This window comes from Petaurus breviceps, unplaced genomic scaffold (genome assembly GCF_028583685.1).
Source record: "Petaurus breviceps papuanus isolate PSGF00001 unplaced genomic scaffold, PetGlider_PUasm1.0 90847, whole genome shotgun sequence".
In the NCBI taxonomy this organism is placed as follows: Eukaryota; Metazoa; Chordata; class Mammalia; order Diprotodontia; family Petauridae; genus Petaurus; species Petaurus breviceps.
Window position 1 is genome coordinate 3,318,597 of NW_027187360.1, and position 7,563 is coordinate 3,326,159.

At 37.7% G+C, this 7,563-nt stretch overlaps 1 protein-coding gene across 1 annotated transcript in view; it reads right to left on the bottom strand.

The window, feature by feature from the left end:
• ZNFX1 (zinc finger NFX1-type containing 1) overlaps positions 1–7,563 on the bottom strand; it is a 474,364-nt gene that overhangs the window by 255,881 nt on the left and 210,920 nt on the right. The gene's annotated exons all lie outside the window — the stretch shown is intronic.

Here is a 7,563-nt window from a genome sequence, read left to right on the forward strand (position 1 = left end):
GGGGACTCAATCCGGGCTGCTCGACTTCCTCTCTCGGCTTTCCTCCTGCCGCCTCTTCGCGGAGATCAACAAGTCTGGTCTGAGCCTCGGCTATTGCCTGCAATTCTGTCCCGCACTTGTTTGGAAAAGCCTTGGAAGTTGAGCAGGCAAGAGAGGCCAAATAGCGCCACCTCCAGGATGGAAGAGAGAGACTGAGCGCCGCATTAACTCTTGACTGGCCGGGCAAAAAGGAGAGCGCATGGTGTTTTTTTCTGCAGGGATGGGGGTGGGGGAAGATGCTCAGTTCAATTCACAGAAATCACAGAATGGAAGAGCTTGAAAGAATGTTGGAGGCTATTTCTTGTAATTTTTTCGCTTCATAGATGAAGCGACTAAGATTTTGAGGGGATGTAACTTGTTCAGGTAGTGGCAGAGATGAGACTCCAGTCCCTGGTCATCAGACTCCAAGTATGGTACTTCCCACTACGTTTTGCTTTTTTTCAACTGTGCTAACCTGCTGGTTGTGCTTTCTCTCCAAAGCTACCCCGCAAAATTAAATTAAATTAAAAGGCAACAGGTCAGATTCTAAACCCCTTCACCTGGCATTCGAACATTTGGCCCTATCCTACCCTGCATTTAACATGCTTTCTTTTCTATACTTAATGCACCAGGTAAAATGGACAATTCACTATATTTCAAGTGACATTTTGATTATCCCCTTTTTTATATAACTGAAATGTTTTTTCCTCTGCCTAGAGTACCCATCCCAACTTGCTGAAATTCTACTTAACCTTTAAGGGCCTAGTAACTCAAATACCATCTGCTCTACCAATCCTTTTCTGATCAACCTCTCCCCCTCACCTCAGGCCCCAGGTTGGAAGTGATTCCTCTCTCCTCTGCTCTCTTAGATAGTTTGAATCTTTCCCTCAACAAAATGTGGAAAGTAGACCATCTCAATGTCCCATCTAACTCAGACATGCTGCATTCCATAATCCCTCCTAGCTCCGATATTTTATATTCTATGTTCTGAGGACATCCCAATTCTGGCATTTACCCATAAAACAAAACAGATTTGAAAAAGTATTCTCTCCAGTGAGACCTTTGTCAAAGGTTTGATACTTAGCATCACAAAATGAAAAGTTCTTCCACAGTCACAGACTACATGGCTAATTCTAACCAGTTTCATCATTTTAATTACATGGGAAGACAATTGTCCCTTTTGTGTCACATTTAGCGCTAAAGTTAAACCAATGCTTATGTACAGATGCTCAATAAATGCTTTTTTTGCTGATGTTAATCAATTCGGTTCCTTGGTAGAGAAAGTTCTGAATATTATACAAAGAAGCAGATGTAGGCTTAATGAAAAGAAAAACTTCTCAACTATTAGAACTTTTTAGAAGTAGAATGGGCTGATTTCAGGAGGTAGTGGATTCCCGTCCCTAGAGGTAAAGACCTGACAAGTGGAGGTTCGATAGACACACATCAGAGATGTTGTAGAGAGTATATCTGTTCAGGTTGAACCAAATGTCTTCTAAGACATCTTCCAGCTCTGAAATTCCATGATTCCATATTTTCACCTGTTTACTTTCTCCCCTTATGCTTTGTCCAAAAACTTACACCCCCTGGAAAGTGCCTTAGAGCACTCACTGGTGTCAAACTCAAATAGAGACACCCCCCCCCCCCCAATCTGTACATAAGGATCCTTTCAGGCCATATACTGCCTTACTTTAAAATATGTTACCTATGTTTCATTGTATTTTTATTTATTTGGTTAAATATTTGCTAATGCATTTTAATCTGGTTCAGGCAGCCCTTGGTTGGGAGTGCTGTCTATATGGGGTCTATGGACTGCCTATTTGACACCTCTGCCTTCAAGGCTCTTGGGCCAAAGAGAATATCTGACAACATCCTCTCCTGAGCTTCAAGGCTAGACAAATGGTTTGGGGTTTCTGTCTGGTCTGTCAGTCCATCTAAGCCTTTGGGAGCTGAGGAACATCATTTTCTCAAACATAAACCTTTAAATCCAGCAGAGGCAGAGTTTTTGTTTTTAATCTCTCAATTTGCAAGCATGTTTCCCAGCTTGAAAACACCCTTCCCAAAGTCTATAATAGCACTATTATGTTCTGACCATAAGGGAAGCAATGAGACCTGTGGAACACCAGTGCTGAAGCTTTATTAGCCATTTTCATTCAAATTCTTATGTACAAATTTACAGATTTCTTTTAGACTGGGCATGGTTTCTTCAGGGTGAATACATACAGTTTGAAAAACATACTGTTTCTTACATCTATCAAATGATGTTGCACTGTATGATTTCTGAAGTCCCAGACATCTCTGATAGTTTCTGTTGTGTATTCAGGTCTCTCCTGTATGTCATAACAGTTGTTCTTTGTTCTAAGGTCCCTTCCAGTTTTAAGATTCTATTTCTAAGGACCCTAATGCGTCTGACATTTTATGTGCTATGGGTCCCTTCTGATTTTTAATATTCTACATTCTATGTTTTAAGGTCCTTTCTGGCTCTTACCTTCATTCTATGTTCTATGCTCTAAAGTTACTTCTAGCTCTGAGAGTCTACTTAGGTCCCCTAAGAGGTCTGTCAATCCTTGATTCTATTTCTTGAAAACAAAAACTTTATCTATCAATAGATCCCTCAGCAAGGTTTTGCATAGAATCAGTACTTAGTAAATATTTGTGAAACTGGTTGAATTCAGTCACACAATCAGTTTTTTGGGGGAATGCCTGAAGCAAAAACAAAGCTTTATTTATTTATATAAAGCTGCTTCTTCCCTGACCTCCCTGGGCATGCCTTGCCAGTCCTTCCACAGTGCCTGTCCAACCTAGCCCAGTTCATCCTAGTTCATGGTTCAGTGCCCAGCTTTATGGAACAGTTCAATAGCCCCCAGGGCAATGATATTGCTGATCCTTAAGGCCCTTGGGGCACTCAGAGGCAAGATAATGTGGTTTTTAGGGATGTTTACAAAACTGACTAATGGCTGCCCCTGGGCAGAGGAACCAACCCAAATAAGAAATGGTTCAGGGGCAATAACCCAGGGCCCCAAATGTTAATAAATGTACCATTAATTTTGACTGAAATGAAATTCCATTCTGTGGCTTTGGAATGTTCCCTGCCAGTGTGTTTGTAACTTGTAAATGTTCAATATTTAATTGTGTTACCTTCAATTTCCAATGAGCCAAATAATAGCAACAATAGCTCATGTTTATTAAAGATCATTTTGCAAACATTACTAAGTACCTACTATGCACAAATTCCTATGCTAATTGCTCTGAATGCAAAGTTGAAAAATGATCTGCTCTTTATGAGTTTATATTCAACATTGGGGTTGGTGAGTGAGAATGCAAAATACAGAAATAGGTAAGAACTCTTGACTAAGGGCTCAAGGAAAATTGGAGTTGAAATAAATCACTTTCATCTGGGAAACCAGGAAAAATTTCACATGGAAGATATCTGAGATGAAAGAGGGACTTTAAGAGCAGAGATGATGAGGGAGTACTACATTCTGGGTCTGGGGGTCAACTTGTGTGATTATAAAAAAGCTGAAGAGGGCAGTAGAATAAAAGAAGACTAGAAAGGTAGCTTAGAGCCTAACTGCACAGGGCCTAGAATGCCAAAATAAGTAGTTTGACTTTAATTCTACAGGAAGCACAAGTATGTGCTTATAGTGTGGCAAGTTTTCCTAAGCACAACTTAATGTCTCAAAAAAAATTTGGTATTTTGTGTTTCATTTTTTGTTTATATTTTTTAAATAAAGTATAGTTGTTAATTCTTAAATTGTGCCTAAGTTTTTGTTTCTTTAGGTTGTTTGGAATAAAAAGTAATGCCTCTTATGGAGGAAATAAGCATTCATTAAGTGCCTACTATGTACCAGACACTGTAATAAGCTCGTCACAAATATTATCTCATTCATGAAAACCATATAAGGTAGGTGCTATTATCATCCCCATTTTTTGCAGGTGAAGAAACTAAAGCAGACAGAGGTTAAGTGAATTGCCCAGGGTCACGCAGCTAGGACATGTCAAAAGCCAGATCTGAACTTAGGTCTTCCTGACTACATGCTTATTTTATCTACTGTGCCCTCTAGTTGGCTTTAGCTGCTTATGATTAACCACTCAAATAATGTTTACCTTAAAAAAAATCTTTAAAATTAAAAAAACCATTTTTATTTAAAGTTTTGAGTTCCAAATTCTCTCCTTCCTTCCTGTCCCTTCCCCTCCCTAAGACAATAAACAATCAGATACAGGTTATACATGTGCAATTATGTAAAACGTTTCCATATTAGTTAATTTTTTTTTTTTTTGCTTTTTGGAGGGAAATTGGGGCTAAGTAACTTGCCCAAGGTCACATGGCTAGTTTTTGTGTGCGTATGTTAAGTGTCTGAGGCCATATCCAAACTCAGGTCCTCCTGGCTCCAGGGCTGGTGCTCTACTCACTTTGCCACCTAGCTGCCCCTATATTAGTCATTTTGCCCAAGAAGAATCAAATAAAAGAAAAAAATGAAAGAAAGTGAAAAATAGCATGCTTCAGTCTGTATTCAATTAATATCAGTTTTTCCTCTGGAGGTAAATAATATGCTTCATCATTAGTCCTTTAGAATTGTCTTGGATCATTGTATGGCAGAGAATTGCAAAGTCATTAACAGTTCTTCATTGAACAATATTGCCATTACTGTGTACAACATTCTCCTGGTTCTGTTCACTTCACTATGTATCAGTTCATATAAGTCTTTCCAGGTTTTTCTGAAATCATTTTGCTTGTCATTTCTTATAGAGCAATAATTTTACATTACAATCACAAACCATATCTGGTTTTCCAATTCCCCAACTGATGGGCATCCCTTTGATTTCCAATTCTTAGCCATCACAAAAAGAGCTGCTTTAATATTAATTATTTTTGTACTCATAGGTCCTTCCTGCCCCCCACCACACACACCTTTTTTTGGGATGTCTTTGGGATATAGACCTAGCAGTGACATTGCTGGATCAAAGGGTTGTAAAGTTAATGGGATGTAAGATCTTCCTTGCCCATTAATATGGAGTCCTGATGCAGAACCAATTAAGCTCTGGGCCACAGGGATCCCCACACCTTTCCAATTAAGTGCTGATTTCCAAGTTTCTCAGCACTAAGCCAATCAAGTCTATCACTGGAAACAGTACACACACACACACACACACACACACACACACACACACACACACACACATATATATACATATATAATGGAAGGAGAGGAGTGGGCAGAGAGAGAGAAGAGACAGACAATTGAAAGAGAATGGGGGGGGGGGTGAAAGAACTTGCCTAGGGGAACTTGCTTGTGGGAAGGCTTGAAAGAGAATTGTGATGTAGGTGCTCCCTGGATTGGTGATGAGTATCTTACTAAACCTTGCTTTTTGGTATCCCAATAGCAAAGTCCCAAATAAATACTTTGGTTTTATCTTGGAGGAGGAAGGTTTATTACATTTTGCAAATAAATCCTGGGAATATGTATGCATATTCATAGCAGCTGCTATGGGTATCACATTGGCATTATAAGGATACATACAGTTTTATAGCCCTTTGGGCATAGTTCCAAATTGCTCTCTAGAATGGTTGGATCAGTTCACAAGTCCACCAATATTGCATTAGTGTCCTGGTTTTCCCCACATCCCCTCCAACATTCAATATTTTCCTTTTTTGTCCCATTAGTCACTCTGATATGTGAGGTGATTCATTTGTATTTCTCTTATCAATAATGACTTAGAGCATTTTTTATGTTACTATAAACAACTTTGATTTCTTTGTCTGGAAACTGCCTGTTCATCTCCTTTGATCATTTATCAATTGTGGAATGACTTGTATTCTTATAAATTTGACTTAGTTCTCTATGTATTTGAGAAATGAGGCCTTTATTAGAGATACTTGTTGCAAGTATTTTCTACCAGTTTTCTGCTTTCCTTATAATTTTAGTTGCATTGGTTTTATTTGTATGAAAACTTTTTAATTTTATATAATCAAAATTACATATTTTACATTTTGCAATGCTCTCTACATCTTCTTTGGTCCTAAATTCTTCCTTTTTCTATAAATCTGACAGATAAACTATTCCATGCTCTCTTAATTTGTCTGAGATCATGACAGCTATTCCTGCTTTCCTTGCTTCAACTGAAGCATAATAGATTCTACTCCAGCCCCTTACCTTTACCCTGTGTATATCTCTCTGCTTCATATGTGTTTCTTATAAACAACATTGTAAACTACAATGTAAACATTGTAGGATTCTGGTTTTTAATCTATTCTGCTATCTGCTTCTGTTTTATAGTTGAGTTCATCCCATTCACATTTATAGTTTGATAACTGTGTATTTCCCTCCATGCTATTTTTCACTCTCTCTTACCCCCCAACCTTTTCTTCTTCACAAGTGTTTTACTTCTGATCACCATCTTCTGCAATATTCCCTCCCTTTTATCAGTCCTCTCTCCACTTTCTATTATCCCCATCCCTTTTTACTTTCTTATAGGGTAAGATAGATTTCTATATCCAACTGCATGTGTATGTTATTCCCTCTTTGAGTCAATTTTGATGACAGTAAAGTTTAAGCTTTGCCTGCCACTCTCACACCTCATCTTCCCCTCTATTATAATAGCTTTTTCATCCCTCTTTTGTGTGGGATAATTTACCCCATTTGATCTCTCCTATCCTTCTTCCAGTTCAATTTTCTTTCTCACCACTTTATTTTGTTTTTTTTGGGTATCATTCCATCAAAGTCACCTTATATCCACACCCTCTGTCTACATGTACTCTTTCTAATTGCTCTTATAGTAATAAAATTCTTAAGAGTTACACATATTATCTTGCTATATAGAAATATAAACAGTTTTATCTTATTGAATGTTTTATGGTTTCTGTTTCTTGTTTCTCTTTTTTTACCTTGTTATGATTCCCTTGAATCTCATACTTTGAGGTCAATTTTTTTTATTCCGCTCTAGTCTTTTAATTAGAAATGTTTGAAAATCCTTTATTTCATTAAATGTTCATTTTTTTCCCCTTGAAAGATTATGTTCAATTTTGCTGAGTAGGTAATTCTTGGTTGTAATCCTAACTCCTTTGCCTTATGGTATATCATATTCCAAGTCCTCTGGTTTTTTAATGTGGAAACTGCCAAATCCTGTGTAATCCTGACTGTAGCTCCACAATATTTGAATTGTTTCTTTTTGCATTTCTTGATGTGTAAGCTCTGGGATTTAGCTATGATGTTCCTGAGAGTTTTAATTTTGGGATTTCTGGTGGTAATTAGTGGATTCTTTCTTGTTCTATTTTGCTCTCTGGTTCTAACATATCAGGGCAGTTTTCTTTGATAATTTCTTGATAAATGTTGTCCAGGCTTTTTTTGTTGTTGTTGTGGCTTTCAGGTAGTTCAATAATTCTTACATTATGTCTCCTGGATCTATTTTCTAGGTCAGTTCTTTTTCTTCCTTCCTTCCTTCCTTCCTTCCTTCCTTCCTTCCTTCCTTCCTTCCTTCCTTCCTTCCTTCCTTCCTTCCTTTTCTTTCTTTCTTTCTTTCTTTCTTTCTTTCTTTCTTTCTTTCTTT